Here is a 22,282-nt window from a genome sequence, read left to right on the forward strand (position 1 = left end):
GGGTGATTCATGTCAACCGCCTAAAACTCTACTATGACAGGGCTGATCTCACCCTGCTCATGGCAACAGATGAGGGACAAGAAGAAGAGAGTGACCCTCTCCCTGATCTCATTTCCACCACTGAAGCATATGATTTAGTGGAGGGAGTAGTTTTGGCAGATTGTCTGACTGCAGAACAGAAAGACAACTGCATCAATCTCCTTGGACAATTTTCTGACCTCTTTTCAATTGTGCCAGGTACAACATCCTGGTGTGAACACTCAATTGATACTGGCGACAGCTTGCCTGTCAAAAGTAAGATTTATAGGCAGCCTGACCATTTCAGAGACTGCATTAAACAAGAGGTGCAGAAAATGTTGGATCTGGGAGTAATTGAGCCTTCTGAAAGCCCATGGGCTAGCCCAGTGGTGCTTGTACCAAAGCCTCACACAAAAGATGGGAAAAGGGAGATGAGGTTTTGTGTAGACTACAGAGGTCTCAATCAGGTAACAAAAACTGATGCTCACCCTATACACAGGGCGGATGAGCTCATTAAGAAGCGTCATTGGATCCATGTGGACCACAAAGACGCGAAACATGTCGACCCGATTTTGAGGAGGGTCTTACAGTTTTTTGACCCTCCGTTATTAGACATACAGTTAGAGAGTGGCAGAGCATTATCTCTATCTCACTCTCCTGATCAATATTTTAATCTTGGCCTTCACCCCACATAGACAGAATAAAGTTAAGTACTCATTAAGGGTCCTGAGCCAATTTTATTTTCTTTCTTTGAACTCTCCCCATTTTCTTTCCCCCTACTTATCTGCGGGATAGAGTGGCATCATCGAGAAAAGATCTCCGGCAAAGAGCCCCCCAGATGGGTGGTGCCCGTCAGACATTGCAGCGCCGGTCTGACGAGGAGCTTGTCCGATGATGAAGCATGACACCCATTTGGGTGTGTGAGGACTCTTGCTCCTATTAAATAGGACTCCAGATTACTCGTCCTGTCTCCCTTTGTTACCTAGGAACAGTGTATTGCATTATTAGTAACTTTCATTGGAGGGTATACACTGGACCTTTAATCCTCCATATCCCCTGTATTTTTGATGAGAACCTTTTTAGGCCTCAAAGGGTAGTACAGGAGATTCATTAAAAACTATGGCTCCATAGCAGCCCCTCTTAATGATCTCACAAGTAAGAAAATGCCTAAAAAGGTATTATGGACAGCTAGCTGTCAGAAAGCTTGTGAGGATCTCAAACAGGCCATGTGCTCTGCACCTGTCATAAAAAGCCCAAGAAATTAATTGTTCAAACTGATGCATCTGAATTAAGGGTTGGGGCAGTCTTATCACAACTGAATTCTGAGGCCCAGGTTCAACCAGTTGCTTTTATCAGCAGAAGGTTGACCCCTAGAGAAAAGCGTTGGTCTGCCATAGAGAAGAAGGCCTTTGCTGTGGTCTCGGCACTGAAAAAGTTGAGGCCATACTTGTTTGGCACTCACTTTATTGTTTAGACAGACCACAAACCTCTACTTTGGCTAAAAAAAATGAAAGGTGGAAACCCTAAATTGTTGAGGTGGTCCATATCTCTACAGGGAATGGACAATATAGTGGAACATAGACCTGGGAGTACCTACTCCAATGCAGATGGACTCTCCAGATATTTCCACTTAGACAATGAAGACTCACCAGGTCATGGCTAGTCTTATTGTCCTTAGCTTGAGGGGGTGGTATAGGAAAGTACCATCTTGCCTGGCATGTTACCCCCATAGTTAACTGTATGTATGTTGTTTTAGTCCATGTGTCAATAGGACCCAGCCAGGCAGGGCCCCAGTGCTCATTGTATGTGCCCTGTATGTGTTCCCTGTGTGATGCCTGACTGTCTCACTGAGGCTCTGCTAACCAGAACCTCAGTGGTTATGCTCTCTCTGCTTTCCAAATTTGTCACTGACAGGCTAGTGACTAAAATTACCAATTCACATTGGCATACTGGTACACTCATATAATTCCCTTGTATATAGTACTGAGGTACCCAGGGTATTGGGGTTCCAGGAGATCCCTATAGGCTGCAGCATTTCTTTTGCCACCCATAGGGAGCTCTGACAATTCTTACACAGGCCTGCCACTGCAGCCTGCGTGAAATAACATCCAAGTTATTTCACAGCCATTTACCACTGCACATAAGTAACTTATAAATCACCTATATGTCTAACCTTCACCTGGTGAAGGTTGGGTGTAAAGCACTAGCCAAGGTGCCCCCACATCGTTCAGGGCAAATTCCCCGGACTTTGTGAGTGCGGGGACACCATTACCCGCGTGCACTATACACATTGTGACGCTATACATAGGTCACTGCCTATGTATAGCGTCACAATGGTAACTCCGAACAAGGCCATGTAACATGTCTAAGATCATGGAATTGTCACCCCAATATCATTCTGGTATTGGGGGGACAATTCCATGATCCACGGGTCTCTAGCACAGAACCCGGGTACTGCCAAACTGCCTTTCCGGGGTCTCCACTGCAGCTGCAGCCAACCCCTCAGACAGGTTTCTGCCCTCCTGAGGTCCAGGCAGCCCTGGCCCAGGAAGGAAGAACAAAGGTTTTCCTCTGAGAGAGGGTGTTACACCCTCTCCCTTTGGAAATAGGTGTGAAGGGCTGGGGAGGAGTAGCCTCCCTCAGCCTCTGGAAATGCTTTTATGGGCACAGATGGTGCCCATCTCTGCAGAAGCCAGTCTACACCGGTTCAGGGATCCCCCAGCCATGCTCTGGCGCGAAACTGGACAAAGGAAAGGGGAGTGACCACTCCCCTGACCAGTACCTACCAGGGTAGGTGCCCAGAGCTCCTCCAGTGTGTCCCAGACCTCTGCCATCTTGGAACCAGAGATGTTGGGGGCACACTGGACTGCTCTGAGTGGCCAGTACTAGAAGGTGATGTCAGAGGCTCCTTCTGATAGGCTCTTACCTCTCTTGGTAGCCAATCCTCTTAACTTGGTAGCCAAACCTCCTTTTCTGGCTATTTAGGGTCTCTGCTTTGGGGAATTCTTTAGGTAACGAATGCAAGAGCTCACCACAGTTCCTCTGAATCTCCCTCTTCACCTTCTACCAAAGGATCGACAGCTGACTGCTCCAGGACCCCTGCAAAACTGCAACAAAGTACCAAGACGACTACCAGCAACACTTTAGCACCTAATCCTGCCGGCTTTCTCGACTGTTTCCATGTGGTGCATGCTCTGGGGGTAGCCTGCCTTCACCCTGCACCAGAAGCTCCGAAGAAATCTCCCGTGGGTCGACAGAATCTTCCCCCTGCTAACACAGGCACCAAAAGACTGCATCACTGGTCCTCTGGGTTCCCTCTCATCCTTGACGAGCGTGGTCCTGGAACACAGCAACTCTGTCCAAGTGACTCGCACATTCCATTGACTCTTCCATCCAAGTTTGGTGGAGGTAAGTCTTTGCCTCCCCACTCTAGACTGCAAAGCTGTGTACCGCGTGATTTGCAGCTGCTCTGGCTCCTGTGCACTCTTCCAGGATTTCCTTCTTGCACTGCCTAGCCTGGGTCCCCTGCACACCGTCCTGCAGTGCACAACCTTATGAGTTGTCCTCTGACGTCTGTTGGGGTACTTCTGCAGATGCTGCCTGCTTCTGTGAGGGCTTTCTGAGTTGCTGAGCGCCCCCTCTGTCTCCTCCTGTAAAAGGCGACATCCTGGTCCTTCCTGGTCCTCAGCACCACCCAAAAACCTCTACTTTGACTCTTGCAACTAGCAATGCTTGTTTGCTGTATTTCTGCGTGGGAACACCTCTGCAAGCTTCATCGTGGCGTGAGAAATCTGTCTTCCAAAAGAGAAGTTCCTAGTCCTCTTCTTTCTTGCTGAACTCCAAGCTTCTTCCAACAGGAGGCAGCTTCATTGCACCTTCATCCGGGGTTTCCTGGGCTCCTCCCCCCCCGGATACTGTTGCGACTATTGGACTTGGTCCCCTTGTCTTACAGGTACTCGGGTCCGGAAATCCATTGTCCGTGCACTGCTGGTGTTTGTTCTTCCTGCAAAATTCCCCTATTACGACTATTATGCTCTCTGGGGGTAGTAGGTGTGCTTTACTCCTACATTTCAGGGTCATGGGGTGGGGTATTTTTCTAACCCTCACTGTTTTCTTACATTCCCAGCGACCCTCTACAAGCTCACATAGGTCTGGGTTCCATTCGTGGTTGGCATTCCACTTTTGGAGTATATTTTTTTTGTGTTGCCCCTATACCTATGCTTGCCTATTGCAACCTATTGTAATTCTACACTGTTTGCATTACTTTTCTTGCTCTTACTTACCTAATTTTGGTTTGTGTACATATAACTTGTGTATAGTACTTACCTTCTTACTGAGGGTAGTCACTGAGATACTTTTGACATATTGTCATAAATATAAAGTACCTTTATTCTTAGCAACTCTGTGTATTGTGTTTTCTTATGATATTGTGCATATGATATAAGTGGTATAGTAGGAACTTTACATGTCTCCTAGTTCAGCCTAAGCCTCTTTGCCATAGCTACCTTCTATCAGCCTAAGCTGCTAGAAACACCTCTTCTACACTAATAAGGGATAACTGGACCTGGCACAAGGTGGAAGTACCTCTGGTACCCACTACAAGCCAGGCCAGCCTCCTACAGTCCCACAATGACCAACATCCCAAAACAAAACACATACAATGTTAGCTGAATTCCCACACCTATCCTGTCTTATACATGGTCAACATAGTCAGCTTGTGTGGTGGGAACACTGGATGGCAGTTGCACAGGTACATAGATGTGCTTTAGCTGCCAGTGTGAAAGCTCAGTCATAAGGAGGTAATGAAAATGTCAAGAGAGGGTTTTGGATGCAGGACAGAGTACCCAGGACAACACACAATTTGAAATGTGCTCCCAGGGGAAAACCCTGAGACCCAAGCATATGACAAATGAAGTAAGGGAGTACCCAATAACATGTATTATGATAAATAAATCAATTAAACAATAATAATTAACACCTATCCTAATCTAACTTATCCTAGCTATGCATAACCAACAACAGACCCTAACTACTCTATGCTACACTTACTTTACACATTTAACTTCACACTGTAAACATTCACCCCCCCACCCGCCTTATATCACAGGATCCATGCAGGACAACATGTACTAAACTACACAGTTACTGACTATGACTAAACAAATATGTATTTTTTGTATATTCTTTTTTTTTTTACAAACATATAAAAGCCCCAACATCACCCCCATAGTAAAATATTAAAAGTACTAAACTCACCCCTGAACCTACTTATCCCAACTAACCCACTAACCTATTCTAACCTACAACAAACCCCCCTAACACCCACAAAAAAGAGTAGAAAAAGAGGAGGGAGGGGAGTCAATGTGGTAGGAGTGGCATAATGTCATTCAGAGGTAGGCCTTTTTGAGCCTTTTTTTAATGCTCTTGAGGGCTTTGCTATTCTTGGCCACCTCCTGCTCACTGGAGTCCAAATTTTGGAGAACCAGTTGTATATCCCTCTCATGATCTTTTATGGCACTCATGTCGATGGCAATTGGTGTGGTTGGCTGTGTCATGCTACATGTGAGTTCCGCAGCTGTAGCAATGGTGACATTGGCAGCTGTGGGCCCCTGCACAGCAGTTGTGCTTGGTCCGGCCTGTGTGGGCAGTGTGGGTCCCCCTTGGCTGAATGCCCGCCACTCACCAGTGGGTCGATCTGAGCAATAGCGGCGTGTCATGCTCCTGAACCCAGATTCCACTGCCAAAATGTGCCTATAGCGAACTGCCCTCTTCTGAAACGCACCGAGTTGGTTCTCATTCATGTTGGTAGCTGTAAAAATGAGACAGGCACCCATCAGTTTCAGCATTGTGTAGAGTATGTACAGTAAATCAGTTTACTATCAACATCGAATAGCATGTGCACTCGTACTCAAAATCCAGATGGTACAATTTCCCTGATGGATGAAACAACAAATGTGCCTTAGCACCATTTCCCTTACACCATAGCCATCCACAACAAGATAAGGTAACAAACAAATTCAGATTTGCTTAGACTTTGCACCATGTGTGACAATGCTAAAGCAGTGTCAAATTCACATTGATCAGGGCCACTATTCTTCTTCTTCAGTGTCAAATTTTCAAACATACATCAGCTGAAACTTGATGCTGTTATTGTGAGCATGGGATGATGTTGTTTACCATTAGGGTTCAGTGTTGATAGGTATACATGCAAGCCTGACCAAAATGACTGTCACCTACACGGTGAGCATCACATCTACCTACACATTTATTGATCCCATCTCCTGTGCCCCAGGAGGTATGGCCATGCAGATCAACATCTCACCTGTCCGGCTCATCCACCAATGCATGCCAACTCATATATGGAGTCAGGGGGTGGACCATAATTTAGGTGATGACAAAATATGAAGCTGGCATCCATAGGTCTCTCACTTCTACATTCATGTGTCCAGGTGTAGACACCCATCAATACCTGATCAACCAATACCATTCCTCACACACCCATAACCATGCCAGCACACAATTGTACTTGATCTGCAAGAACCATTATCACATTCCATTAAGTTGTGACGTAGGTGGACTACAAGATTATTGGCACCATGTTGGTAGACAAATGCCCACACATTCCTACGTGTACATCACAATACAGGGATGCCCAAATTTGTCAAGAAAATGGGGCACGTCTGAGTCACATAAGGAGCTACATACGGCTTGTAATCAACTTGTTTACACAATGATGGCCATTGAGCACCAGAAGCCCCACAAGATATGACTCTCTGCTCGTGCATAGGGAACCACTTAAATGTGACACATTGGTGGTCATTATGACATTGGTGGTGAGTGATAAATTGGCAGAAATACCGCCAAAAGGCTGGAGGTAATTAATGCCAAATTCTGACCATGGCGATGACAACTCCCATCCTCCAGGGCGTTAACACCACTCACCATGGCAGTAGCCATCAACAGCCAGGCGGAAGACAAAGGTACCACTCAACATATCATGACCTTGCAATCCACCACGATTTCCGAGGCGGAACCAACACCATCAAAAGCCTGGCAGAAACACTGCACAGAAGACCAAAGACTCACCACCAGAGACACAGAGAAGAACAACACTGCCATGGAACCGGAACCTCAAGTCTTCCCGATGCTCTTCTACACCATGCTCTACCTGGAACACCAGCGCAGACGAAGACGACAACGGTGAGTACAGCCACCTAGCACACAAGGGAGGGAGGGAGGAAAGGGAGAGTGACACACATGCACACACACCATACACACAACCAGCTGCAAACGTAAACCAAAGGCACACTGCATAATAATACAAGGACTAGAGTTTGGCAGTACTGAAAATGTATTAGCAAGGCAAAAACCACCACATGAACCAGATATGTACAATTGCCCACAAAGGGCCAATGCTCAGCCCAAAGCACTAAGGGCTCACATGGCCACAGGGTACAGTCCAAGGCCCAACTCATTTTCTGACGACATCCTCATAGAACTGTGCAGGGGCATCATTATTGAAGTGGGCAGGCACCTCAGGGGGGAGGGGGATACCTCAGCCGAAGTCGGGAACTTGCCCACTGGTTCTGGAGGGAGCTCCATCTCCATATCTCTTTGCTGGGGAGTGCAAGGTCACAGTCTCTGAGGTGGGGAACTAGCCCACTGGTTCTGGCGGGGCTCCATGCCCATTCTCTTTGCTGGGGAATGCAATGTCACAGTCTCTGATGTGTGGAATGCACCCACTGGTTCTGGAGGATGCTACATGCCCATTTCTCTTTGCTGGGGAGTGCAAGGTCACAGTATCTGATGTGGGGAACTCACCCACTACTTCTGGCAGGGGCTCCATGCCCATTTCTCTTTTCTGGGGAGTACAAGGTCACAGACTCTGAGGTTGGGAACTCGCCCACTGGTTCTGGAGGGGGCTCCATGCCCATTTCCCTTTGTTGGGGAGTGCAAGGTCACAGTCTCTGAGGTGGGGAACTTGCCCACTGCTTCTGGAGGGGGCTCCTTGTACAGCAGTCCCTGGAGGGTGACCTCCATGTCCGCTGCAGGACGTGAGGACTGCGCCATTTCAACTGGAGGTGAGGGCTCCGTGACCACTGGTGGTGGTGGCATTGGTACCCTGCCAGCCTCTGCTGGAGGTGAGGGCTGCTGTGTCTCAGCTGTGGAAGGTGCCTCCTGAGCAGCCTCCATTGCAGTCGAGGGCTACTGTGTGTCAGCTGTGGAAGGTGCCTCCTGGGAAGCCTCCATTGGAGTCGAGGGCTGCTGTGTCTCAGATGTGGAAGGTGCCTCATAGGCAGTCTCCGTTGGAGGCGAAGGTTGCTGTGTCGCAGCTGGAGGTGAGGGCTTATTCACTTTCATGGCAGAAGGTGAGGGCTTCTTCCCTGTCCTGGCTGTTGGAGTGGGATCCTTCCCCTTCCTGGCTGTTGGAGTGAGATCCTTCCTGGCTGTTGGAGTGGGATCCTTCCCCTTCCTGGCTGTTGGAGTGGGATACTCTCCCTTCCTGGCTGTTGTAGTGGGATCCTTCCCGGCTAGTGGACTGGGATCCTTCCACTTCCTGGCTGGTGGAGTGGGATTCTTCACTGTCTTGCCTCCACGACTAGGAAGTGCCTCCACTGTCCCCATGGACTGTTTGGCTGAGGTGCTGGGTTGGGTCGTTGGGATCCTGCTCTTATGGGCAGGATGGGGGGAGGGGGAGGGAAGAGGTCAAGTTGGGCAAGGAATCATTTCCTAGGGACAGTGGGGCGGGATGAGGGAGGAGCGATGAGAGTGGAGGTTGAGGGGGTGGTTGTTGGAGGAGTACGTCTGCTGGACTTGGGTGCAGGTGCTTGGGGAGTGTGCTGATGTGAGGTGGATGGCTGTTGGGTGTCTGAGTGCCTGCGTTTGTGTCCTTTAGGAGGGGAAAGACAGGGTGGGAGAGGACACAGGGGACGCGTGGATCGATGTGGTGGAGGTGTCTGCAAGCGGGGTGCGTGTGTGCCGTTTGGTGTGGTGATGCTGGTGTTGTATGTTGAAGCAATGCATGCAGGTGTGAGTGTGGACGTGACTGTGAGGGAGGTGGAGGAGGAAGAGGAAGGGTAGACAGTGTAGGCAGTGGATGTGAAAATGTGTGCAACTGTCTTGTGTTTGCGTGAGTGCTTGTTGGCTGAAGTGTGGTGCCTGTGTTTGACTGTGCCACTCTTGTGTGTTGTCTTGTGTGCATGCTCATCTGTATGTGTGCATGGGTTGTGGTTGAAGAAACTGGGGCTAGGAAGTGGTAGTTGGTGGGGGGAAGGTAGGAACAGGGACAATGGCTGTCATTAGAGAGGAGGCCAGAACCTGAATCGATTTCTGTTGGGCCGCCAATCCACTGTGGATTCCCTCCAGGAATGCATTGCCTTGCTGCATCTGGGATGCCAGACCATGGATGGCATCCACAATGGTTGACTGCCCTACAGAGATGGATCTCAGGAGGTCAATAGCCTCCTCACTCAGGGTAGAAGGGCTCATTGGGGCAGGGCCTGAGGTGCCTGGGGCAAAGGAGATGCCCACCCTCCTGGGTGAGCGGCCACGGGTAACTCGCTGAGGGGCTACTAGGAGAGTGGTGCTGGTATGGGAGGTGGCAGCTGTACCTGCGGCTGGGGTGGTCACAGAGGTGTCCGGCACCACCAGGGAGCTTCCATCAGAGGAAGTATCTGAGTCAGTGTTATCACCTCCTGTCTCCACTGTGGTGCTCCCCTCACCTTCCGTCCCACTGGTTCCCTTGGCGTCGGTGGACTCTGCCTCCTGGGTCCTGTAGGATGCAGCTCCCTCTGCCACCGGTGCCACTGCTCCTCCGCCAGATGATGCTAATGCACAGATGGACAGGATGACAGAAGGAAAAATGGGGGAGAGAGAGAAAGGGAACACTGGGTCAATTACTGCACCAACACCATACAGAGCACCATCACACACAGGGATCAGGAGTGAGCACTATGCTTTGCACTGCCATTGATTTGGGTAGATGACACAGCAAGATGAGGGCCAAACACCGCCAACTGCACACCTCCTGGGACCCACAAAGCCCTGACAGACATGGCATGCAAACAGGCTAGGTTACCTGCATCTGCCATTCACCCATTACCCTTGAGCTGGATCATGCTGCAATGTTTGGCCTGGCATTAAGGGGCACCTACTAACTCACATGCAGTACCCGGATCCTATGCCACCTACCAGTTATTGTAGTAATGTCCACTGTACTCACCCCCTTATGGCTGCTGTGATGCCCTCAAGCGCCCATCCAGCCCAGGTTAGGCCATCGCCAGTATGCAGGGGGGTCAGGTTCTGACGGGCACCCCTTCCTCGTTGGGAGGCCATCCCCTGCTGGACCTCCACGGTCTTCCATGCCCAGCGTCTCCGGTCCTCCCACCGTTTCCTGCAGTGAGTGCTCTGCCCGCAGTGGACCCCCAGGGTCCTCTTTTCCTTGGCAATGACATGTCACAATCCCTTCTTTTGATGGGTGCTGAACTGCAGAGTGAATGCAGACAGAAGGACACATACAATCCAGCCTGTCACATATACAGCCCTCCAATATCGTTTCCATTACCATTGGCACAAACATTGTCCGATGCCCACCATGTACACTGCCACCAGATATCCCCCACAATGACACGATGCTTGCACACACATCCCCATGCATCCTTCCTACAAGCATCGTGCCAAGGGTGTACTCACCTGTTGGTCTGGAGGCCCCTACAGAAGTACATACTGTGGTAGGACCCCATCTACCAGTCACTCCAACTCCTCCAAAGTGAAGGCAGGGCCCCTTTTCCCGGTCACACAGGCCATGGTAGGTTCCAGACAGAGGTCACAGCAGCACACGCATTGTAGGTGTTGTCCTGTGGAAAGTCAAGAAACAAGTGAGGACTTGAATAGAAAATGGCAGTCACGTCCAAGGCGGTGTACACCGTCACCGCTGGCACTGATCCCCATTGGCCACTGTACTCCATAGAGCCCCATATTAGCCAATGGGGAATTGCACGGCGATGCAAGACCGCCTTCCACCACAACACCCAATGTTGGCGGAGTTACCTTACTTCTACCTGTCTCAAGATACAGGACAGGAGGTCGCCATTTCATGGTTGTGGCCAACGATCAGATAAACCATAACTGCACCATTGCCTAAAATAACACATACATTGCCATTCCCACTGTCCCATCACATTGATGCTGTATGTACACTGAGGTGGTGGTTCCATTGTTCAAATTGTGACAGCCTACTCACTCTTGTGTCCCTTAGACACCTACCGCTGCAGATTAATAGAAGGAGGAGACAAACCCCCGTGTACAAACCCCTTGATGACTTGGCTGTGCTGGAGGACAGGCACATTATATTCAGCTATAGACTGGACAGGGCCACAATCACAGAAATGTGTGCCCAATTGGAGCCTGACTTGATATCACCCATCCGTCATCCCACTGGGATACCCCATCTTGTGCAAGTGCTATCAGTGCTCCATTTCCTTGCAACTGGTTCTTTCCAAGTGTGCAGTGGGCCTGGCAGCAGGAATGTTACAGCCAATGTTCTCAATCGTGCTGGCAAGGGTTTTGTCTGCCCTGGTGAAACACATGTGCAGCTACATTGTTTTCCCCCAGGTGGAAGATTTGGCCACTGTTAAGGCAGGATTCTATACAATGGGGCATATCCTCAATATTAGTGGGGCGATTGACTGTACACATAATGCGTTGTTTCCCCCCCTGCCAGAATGAACAGGTGTTCAGGAATCTGAAGAGTTTAAACTCAATGAATGTGCAAATGGTGCGCCTGGCGGACCAGTACATCTCCCACAACACTGCCAAGTATCCTGGGTTGGTGCGTGATGCCTTTGTCCTGTGGAATAGCAGCATCCCAAATGTGATGACCCAACTAGACAGGCACAGGGTGTGGCTAATAGGTGAGCCAAAGTCCCCACCCACTGTATGTCAGTGTAAAACTTCAGGTGTTATCCCCATAGAATTGTGTAAGGCTAAAGTTTGTCCCTCACTATTTGCAGGGGACTCTGGCTACACAAACCTATCTTGGCTCCTGTCCCCTGTGAGGGATGACAGGGGCTAAGAACCATTATAATGAGGCACATGGGGGAACCAGAAGAATAATTGAAAGGACATTCAGCCTCCTGAAGGCCAGGTTCAGGTGTCTCCATCTGACAGGTTGATCCCTGTGCTACTCACCTGGGAAGGTCTGCCAGATAGTTGTGGCATGTTGCTTAACCTGGCCCTCAGATTGCATGTGCCTTTTCTGCAGGAGGAGGAGACTGGAGATGCTCCTATGGCAGCAGTGGACCCTGAGGACAGTCAGGATGAGGAGGCAGAGGATGAGGATGTGGACAATAGAACATCAGTTATACGTCAATACTTCCAATGACACATAGGTGGGACAGTGGAACTGATCATTGCTCTGAATATTGATTTCATCTATGTGACTGTGGCATGATGGCATTCACTTCCTTTGCATCTAAACTTACTGTCACCTATGGCTTGTAATTTCACAGACGTTGGAGATATGACTACAGTGTTCCTGATGTGATTACTACAGACAGTTACAGGTCATTAATTGTATGCTATCACAGTGTCCCTATCATTTGCACCAGATGTGACTGTTCCCCTAAATGAACATTTTCAACACATAAATCACTATTATTCAAGTTGTGTAAAAGGGTGTTTATTGTAGTGCTATAAAATTGAGGGTAAAGTGCAATGGAATGGGGTGATGGTTGAGGAAAGTCCAGGGTATTGTTCAAGTCTGTTTGTAGCACAGGTGCAGTATCCAAGGGGCCATAGGAAGGGGAGCAAAGGCAGTTCAAAGTAGACAAGGTGACAGGGTGAAACACAGGGGGGACAATCAGAAGAGTCTAATTTCCTGGCGGTGGTCTTGGTCTTGGCAAGTGTCTCTGGCTTGATGGCAGGGAATGTTTGCAGGGTGGTTCACCTTCTGAAGGGGGAGGGGTGCTAGTGTCCTGTGGGTCCTGTAGTAGGGCCTCCTGCTAACTAGCTGCAGCAGAGGTGGTGGGCTGGTCAATAGACTGGCTAGGGGTAGGGGCCTGCTGGTGTGCTGTCGATTTTCTCATGATGTTGGCAATGTCTGCCAGCACCCCTGCTATGGAGATCATGGTGGTGTTGAGAATCTGCGAGTCCTCCCTGATCTCTTGATGGTGTTCCTCCTGCAGCTGCTTGTTCTCTTGTATGTTGTCAAGGATCTGGCCCATCGTGTCCTAGGATTGTTGGTAGGCACCCAGGATCTTGGTGAGTGCCTCCTGGAGAGTCAGTTCCCTGGGCCTGTCCTCCCCCTGATGCACAGCGGTCCTCCAAGTGTCCCTGTTGCCCCGTGCCTCTGTCCCCTGAACAGTGTTCCCTCTGCCACTGACCCCAGGTCCCTGATTGTGTTGGGTGTGAGGTCCCTGTACAGGTGGGCACACTGCTGATTGATGTGTCCTGGGGACAGAGGTGTGGGGATGCTCAGTGTGTGCTGTGGTGTTGGATACTGATGGGGGAGCTCTGTGGTAGACTGAGAGTGGGCTGGGGTGACTGACCGTCCAGTGGTCCCTGATGGGCCAGGTTGTTGATTCAGATCCTGAAATCCAGAGTTACTGTCATCACTGGGGGCATCTTGATAGTCATGGCACCTCTACTCAACTGACATTGGCTGGGGCACCTGCGGGGATGTAAGTGATGTATTATGCTTCATGCCTGTGACATATTGTACATCCCTAGCTTCCCTTCTATTGTTGTTGTTGCCCTGCCACCTTGGTTTGTGTATGTTGATGTTTTGTGGGAGTGATAGTTCCCAATGCTTTAGTGATGGGTGTCCATGCAGGGCTAGGAGCTGTCCATGTATTGGTATAGCATGAAGGGCTGGGCATTGGGGTTAGTCATACGTGTAGGAGCAGTGTGTGGGATGGAGTGGAGTGATGGGAGTGAGGGTGAGGGTGTGTATGGCATGCAGGTATGGGGGTTGATAAGTAATAAATATTGAGTCACCAGTGTCCAGTCCTCCGGCAACTCCAGTGAGTCCCTCAGGATGCAGTAATGCCAAGACTTGCTTCTCCCATGCTGTGAGCTGTGGGGAAGGAGGTGGGGGTCCAGCCCCAGTTCTTTGCATGTCGAACTGTTGCCTTGCTGCTATGGAACGTACCTTCCCCCATAGGTCGTTCCACCTCTTCCTGATGTCGCACCTTTTTCTTGGATGCTGTCCCATAGCATTCACCCTGTTCACAATTCTCCACCATAGCTCCATCTTCCTGGCAATGGATTATTGCTGTACCTGTGCTCCAAACAGCTGTGGCTCTACCGTGACAATTTCCTCTACCAAGACCCTCAACTCCTCATCAGTGAAATGAGGGTGCCTTTGTGGGGACATGGGTGTTGTGTGGTGTGTGTGTAAGTGTGTGGGTGTTGGGTACTGTGGTTGGGTGTGCCTAGTGGGGTGCGTGAGGAGTGTATGTGGTGTGTGTTTCTAGTTGGTGCAGTGGTCTTGGTGTCAGTCTGGTGGCAATGATTTGTATTCGTAAAGGGTTGTGTGTGATGTGGGTGTGGTGTGTGTATGAGTGTCAGGTGTGTGTTTTTGGTATTGGACAATGTAGTGTTGTTTTGTATTTGGGTGTCCATTCTGAGCGCGCATGCCGGTTGCCACCATTGAATGTCCACTGTGGTGATTGTTTTGTTGGCGTAACGGTATGGGTGTTGGTACCGCCACTTTAGCACTGACCTTTGGCCTGGCGTATTTGTGTATGTGGCAGTATTCTGTAGGATTGGTGTGTGTGTGTCATAATATGGAGAATAACGAGAACGGACATTCACCACCGCTGGTGTATGTTGGCGGCGGTCACCGTGGAGGTAAGCAGCATTTACCGCCAATGTGATAATGAGAGCCATTGTCACCATCCACTCTAATCTGCTTTCTGATCATTTTTCAGCTCATCACTCCTAGCATTGTGTGCTGAACTCATGACTCACTCACATTAAACACTTTAACACTACACAAGACAGAAAAAATCACACTTAGTGGATACATCTGGGTCCTCAACTCTTGCCGTTTCACCTATGGTGTAGCGACGAGGTCCACCTGAAATATATGGATGGAAAGCCATGGTTAGCATCACATTACTGTCATTACTAGAGGACAACATATGGCAGTATGTACTATTTCAGAAGAGTGAGGTATTCATCCAGGTTGTGGACAGTGCAACAGACATAACACTGCACACTCACAATGAGACTGTCACTCTGGTGTATGACAGACATACATCTGCACTCTTACACTGGGCTTAAGACTCATGTAATGCTACACCCTGCAACAACCATGTGTGACCAATCTGTAGAAGATGGAACTCCAGCTGATTCAGGTATTCTGGCTTGTCAAGCAAGGCACACAGAGGCACTTTGTGGAAGTCAAGTGGCTAAATAGTTAGTCTTCAATTCACCTGCATTGTGTAATCCATGACTTATGTGTCACAATTGGTTGATGGCCTCAAATGGCTAATTGCCAATGCCCCCCAAGGCAGGTATTCCTCCTTTGTAAACATAATGGCAGGGCTGATGTATGTAAAACTCTGATATTATTGCACCATAATTGGATTGTTGTACTTAGTTATCGCAATCCACTCACAAATGGTATGCTGGCAGTGTTTAACTTTATCATACATGACATAATGCTAGGGCACAGATGTTGTCATGGCCTGTGCAATGTGCCACATAGGGATGGATGTGCATGACTATCTGAACTTCTGACTTGCATTGGTTAAACGTTAGGATATGGGAAGCCCATGTCTATATTGGCACAGTGACACTTCTTTCTGGTTGTATGTGACCTGTCCACATGCATTGCATGCAGCAGGCCAACACATCTGCTACTGGCATTCAAGTGCAGTGAACAGTAAATAGTTAGCCAATGGGGTACTCACCAACAGGCCCACCAATCACCACACCAAGATGGTTGAGAAGATCCTGCTCCCTGCCCACAAGGTCAGTCCAGCGATGCTTCAGCTGATGGTCATTGCAACTGGTGTGGTACACCCTCTTCAGGTGGTGGAGCACCTTTCCCCAATGCAGCCGCTTTGCCTCGGTCACACTGCCAACCATCGCTAGCATCAATGGGAGGTAGTGGGCTACCAACCAAATAAAGCCTCCCAGCTCCTCCACCCCCATTCTGGTCAGCTTCCCACTGTCAGACATTGCACTGGGGTACAGGTGGAAATAATTGTTAGACAGTACAATGGAAAAACAGAAGTAATGAAAGGAAACTTTACACCCAAAAATTAAATAATCCAACTAACCCACCAATAGAACTAACTCAGACAGACATCCGACAGCACAAGTACAAGGTGAAATAAACTGAACACAACAAATTAACACACTGGGACAAATGACAATAAAATACAACAGTAAACACGACAAGAGGGACAACACAAGAAGACAGCACCAACTCCAAAACACAACCATACAGTCAAAAGAGGCACAGACTGTAAAGAGAAAGTGAAAGTACACCCACTGTACCATTCCTGTAAAAAGGATATCCTATTACATCACTTCCTGTGCTCTTGCGTCACGTTTTCTGTCATGTGTGTATTTTTTTGACGTATCTGATGTTTGAATGAGTATTTCTGACGCATTACTTACGCGCATCTATTCATATTGACGCATAACCTTGATGCGTCAATTTACCAATAAATCAGCATTGCGAGGAGTGCGAAGGTGGAAAATACGCTAAGGACCCATGGGTCATGTAGTTTGTGTTTGCGGATATTTCTGACGCATTCGCGTCTTTTTTTACTCTAACCGTGATTGCATAATTTTGAGATTTGTTAATGTATGCACCCTGTATCAACATAATAATTGTATGTGCTGGGCTGCAGTATGGCATTTTGTGTATAGCCACATGTGGTAGTCCCTTGTACAATGTGATTTGCATGTGATTGTGTTACACCAGTGTGTGTTACAGAATCAGCAGCATGCGAAAGTCTACACATCATGAATATGTCGATATGTGTGACAACAGTGTATCCACATATGTATGGCAGTCAGAACTATGCAAGCGTCATGGTATCTGATTGTGATTTGTGTTCTCTTATGTGCTGTGTGTAGTTGTCTTACAGAGCATCACATTTCATGCAACATTCACAGCTCAGGGATTGTTGATGATGGCTGATGCTTGCAAATTGACAACTGTTATGCAACAAATGCTTTCAAATGTTGATCTTGAGTCTATGGATGACTTGTGTATGGACCACACATATATCCAACATGCGTACATCTTTGCTGCATACTGTGATTGACACACTCTGTCTACATTCCTACCATTTCATGTATTGAACACAATAGCCAGTTGAAAATCTTAACATTTTGCTTTGTATTGCAATTACTTTGTGGTAGACATGCAGCCCTAGAAGCATATGTTCTCATCCATTCTGATCTGCATTCCATAGACATGTCCGTGCAAAGGGTGAGGTCATATGTACCTGTGACAGGATTAGGCACCCTGGCACTGCAGGTGTGATTTTCATGGATGTACCGCACATGCTTCATTTCTCCCATTGCTTGTCATACCTGAGCTAATCATGTTGGGCATTGTAACCAATGATGTCCCCACCTTGTCACACATGCCCCATGTAGCCATTGCAAATCTCACACTGAGTTGTGTTAGTGATCTGTTCAAACATTACCATACCACCATATTTTGATATCCATTGTCTCATGTGTGGACCTCTTATTTAGTTAATTTTTAGACATGTTGTTGTGTGTGATGTGCAATTGTTATACAAATTGGCAACGTGGATGTAAATTATATGTAGAGGTCCATAAACTGTGTCATTCAGTTGTCACATTCAAGTGATGGGCTAATTGTGATGTTGTGATGGTAGCAGTTCACTCTTACACTTCACATGAGATGTTGCTACAGTAGTCTTCAGATTTCTATTTGTGACATGCTCCCTGAGTTTAGTCTAATTATCCTAAGGTATATGTTGGAGAGATTGAAGACACCGAAGCCAGATTGTGTGGATGAGTGAGATGTTTATTGACAAAATTTACAAGGTGAGTTACGTCATGATTATGTGAAAATGTTCTGTACAATTTGCAGTCTGCGGCATATACCAGCAGCTGTGTTGTGGTCTTCCCCCTCTTTTACTTCTCCATCATCGACATCCTCCTTCTAAGGCAGCTTATCAACCTGCTCATATAATGGTATGTTCATCCTTACACATATGTTGTGCAGGATGGTACAGGTCAATATGATCTTGTAGACCATTTCTGGGGCATATAGGAGGCTGTCTCCTGTGATGTCCAGGAAACTGAATCTGGAGTTCAGGATGCCAAACGTCCTCTCCACAATGGCCTGTGTCCTCCAATGTCCCTCATTATATGCATGCTCTGCTGCTGTGCTTGAGTTGTGAAATGGGGTCATTATCCATGGCTGTATGCCATAACCCATATCTGCTGCAAAAGATTACCGGAGTAAATCATTGTGAGAGCTTGCAAGATGTAAGTCAATTAGTATGGCAGTTGATATTAGGATCCGGTTGTGGCTCATATGTATCTGTGTTTTGGCGTGAGTTCCTAACCTTTTTTGATCTTTCCTCAGCACTAGGTTGTTGGACATGATAATGTTGTGTAAGGGTCAAGGACCTAGAACACTTGATTTGGATTCCACACTGAGTCATTCTGTATGTACCATGCATTTGCATTGCACTTTTGTATCAGTGTGCTATCAGTAGAGGGGACATGACACATCCTGACAACACAATGGGGTCAGTTGTGGTGGCAACATGGTGGCACTACAGTGCCTGGAAATCCCATACCTTTTGACATGTGCCGTTGAAGATGAGGTGTGACACTTAGGGCCTATGAAATTGATTAGTGTGAATGCACAACATGTCTCCTAAATTGGCTGCTGTGTCCTGCAACAATTCAGCAATGCAAGGATGCCCCATGTGTGACATGTTTCTTGGCACCCCTTTGTTGTCCCCTGCACCAGTTGCACATGCGTAGCCATAAGCAAACGCTACCTACCCTACACCAGGGTACTTGGATATCTGCCATGTGAAGGTGGATGTATCTGTACTGTACGGTATACCGCTCTGGACATATGCTTTTTTGGCTCTTTCTGTGTGTGCAGCCGTGTGCAGCATGCATTTGTGCCACATTCATCTGAGTTCATAGGACCGTCTACCTCCTATTTGCAAACTGCATACTGCACCCCTGAGGTGGTATTTGTTTGTGGGCATTTTCTCAGCTCTTAGCGGACAGCAACATGTGAGTCTGCACCTTCATGCTATGTATCTTGTAGTGACAGACCTACAGCAAAAAACATTGCACACCCCTTCCACACTACATGCAGCATAGGAGGGTGGCCAATTTAGAAAATGGCTTAAAGTAATGTAGAGTTGGTCGTCTGCCAAGATGTACATACAGTGCAGGCCATGACTATGGAACTGCAGGCTATTACATTGTTCCCTTGGTGATCCAGAGTGGCAGCTTATGTTTGTGTCAGCCATGAGATGTCCAAGGATGTGTATCCCATTGTCACTGGATGATCAACATAACTAGCAGTGTCTCTCCTATCATCCAAAACAATACTGTGCATTTCTACTGTCAATACATGCACAGTGCAGGCTATGGGATGTAGGTCGGCTACTTAGCAAATATGTCCCTTGGCACAGTGCATGTGAGTTCAGTGATGTCATGTTGTCTTTTACTGGGTTTCACTATGACATCCATGATCTTCACTGTCTGACTTTGTCTCTGCCCCCTGTTAGGCCATTTCTTGTATCTGGTACAGATATGATGGTGTTGTGAGTCAGTGAGTGTTGCATGTGAGGTTGCACTACAGTGATTGTGGTTCCAATTCTAACAAATCTGGCACATGTTATGCGTTGGTGATTGATCTTGTATTCCTATGTGTGTGAGCCACTGCATCAGGCAGATGTCTCTGCACACTACAGGTAAGTTAGGTATGTGTTAATGAGATGCAGTAGGTATTGGTGCAAGGTGTGTGGTGTCTGATATTTGAACTGGTAGTGGTTAGCACGACTTGACTTGAGATATCTGTGCCTAATTGGAAGTTACACGACATGGGCATGGTGTATTCCCTTGATGTGTCTGTGCTATTGTTTGTTTGGTGTAGTGTGTGTGATCTGTACATAGTGGGCCACCTGAGGCCACTTGTAGTGGTTGGTGTAGTTCTGCTGTTATCAAAGGGTATATGTCTGCACCTGTCCCTCCTGTGGTGTGCCTGACACGTTGAGGATGTGTTACGTACATGTGGGTCTGTGTATTGGTGTTGGGCACTGATTGTGCTGTGCTGCAGCATCTTGCATATGTGTTATCACCTGCACATGTGTGTTACCCTGGCCATATGTTACTGTATTGATGTATGTCTTGTGTGTCCAACAGGGTTGGGGTGTGTTGTGTGCATTACTAGATTTGTAGACTTACCCACAAGTAGGCCATTTCCAAATTGTCCATCCTAGAACTGTCCATTGATCGTACTGTGCCAGAATATGTAGGCGTTATGGACACTCCCAGGATACTTGGCCAAAATGTTTATGAATAATCCGCTGTGGTCCACTATGCCCTGCACATTAATGGAATGCGTGTGCTTGTGATTCCGGTATAATGGCTCTGTTGCTGCAGGTGGTACGAGCCGGAGATGGGTGCAGTCCATTGCACCGAGCACATGCAGGAAGTCATGTATTTTATAGAACCCATGTCTGTTCACCTGCTGCTTTTGCTGGGTGTTGGGGAATCTGATGCAGCAAGGTGTCAGGGAGATGATAGCGTCTAACACCTTTGGCAGGAATGCAGAGAATGATGGCTGTGAGACACCACCAACCAGTGCACCCATTGTTTGGAATGAGCCACTTGCCAGCATGTGCAGGACAGTAAGCAGCTTTGTTATAGGTGGTATGTTGTGTGGGATCTGCAGGCTGGTTGCAATTTGCAGCTCAATGTGGTGCAGCAGGTGTATAATGGCTTGCCGGTTGAATCTATAAGTCCTAATGATGTATAGGTCTCTGCGGCCAAGGAGGGTTGTCCTGGTTCCAAAAAAGCCTCTCCTGCCTTCTGCATTGCCTTTGTGGGCCGCATTGTGGTGGTGGTGATTGCTGGAATTGTTGCTATCCTCTGTGCCGTCTAGCAAGCTGTATCAGTATCACCTCCATCTTCTGCTGTGGGTTGTAATAATGCTTCTGTGTTTTTTCCTTAAGTAGTGGTGTGTTTGCCCCATTTTAATGCCTACCCTGACCCAGGGGTGAAATGTTGGCGCAAATCAGTGTTTAAGTCATTTTTTGGGTCCGATCCCACCCGTGCATTTATTTTTGCTTGGGTGGATAAATATGGTGCTAAGGTGTTTGAGTCATTTTTTGGACGGGAACGCCTACCCTGCATCTCTTTGATGCAAGGAGGTTTCACACATCCAACAAATGACGTTGACACCATTATTTTGACGCAAGATGGGTCTAGCATCAAAATATAAATATGGAGTTAAGTTTGCACCGGATTTGCGTAAAAATCAATTTAGCAAATCCGGCACAGAGTATAAATATGCCCCTCAGTTCTCCCGCTCCCACTGCATCCAGCTTTGCATTGTGCTCTCAATTTGGAGTGCCTGCACTTAGACTCCCATGTCCAGAGACTGTCAGCATACGTATCCCTGCAGTATGCAGCAGTTACTTGACATGGAGATTGATCACACCATGTGCTCTCCCCATGTACCATCAAAATCGGTTGTGCATGGCCTTTGTTCATGTGCAACAGATAATGAGCGCAAGTACACCAAGATCCACCTCCACAAAAAACTCTAACCACATCTTTAGGCAATGCATTGTGGGGGTAGGGTAAAAAGTGTAGCCTGTTGATACACTGTACCCAGCCTCCTATCCACTGAGCAAACACTTTGTTAAACTTTGGCCATGTGCAGTAGAATTATGGCATTAACCCAGATGGCCACTGCCTATGCACTGACACCTTATTGTGCAGGGCCTGGACTTTAGCGCATCAGGTATAAAGAGTACATAGCATAGTATTTTCAATTACCCCAAAATCACAACTTAATTTTAAAAGAATATTTCAAAATCTTGATTTTGGGCCAAAATCATTGTTGCAATGTGGCAGAAAAATCCTTTGAAACATATTAGCAAACTACTATATTTATTAAAAATGAAAGCTTACTTACAAAAAATATTATTATGACTTATACTTAAGTTGCTGTCTGCAAGCTGATCTGTCACATCACAATTTACCTGTTAAATTTTTT

This window comes from Pleurodeles waltl, chromosome 7, assembly GCF_031143425.1.
Source record: "Pleurodeles waltl isolate 20211129_DDA chromosome 7, aPleWal1.hap1.20221129, whole genome shotgun sequence".
In the NCBI taxonomy this organism is placed as follows: Eukaryota; Metazoa; Chordata; class Amphibia; order Caudata; family Salamandridae; genus Pleurodeles; species Pleurodeles waltl.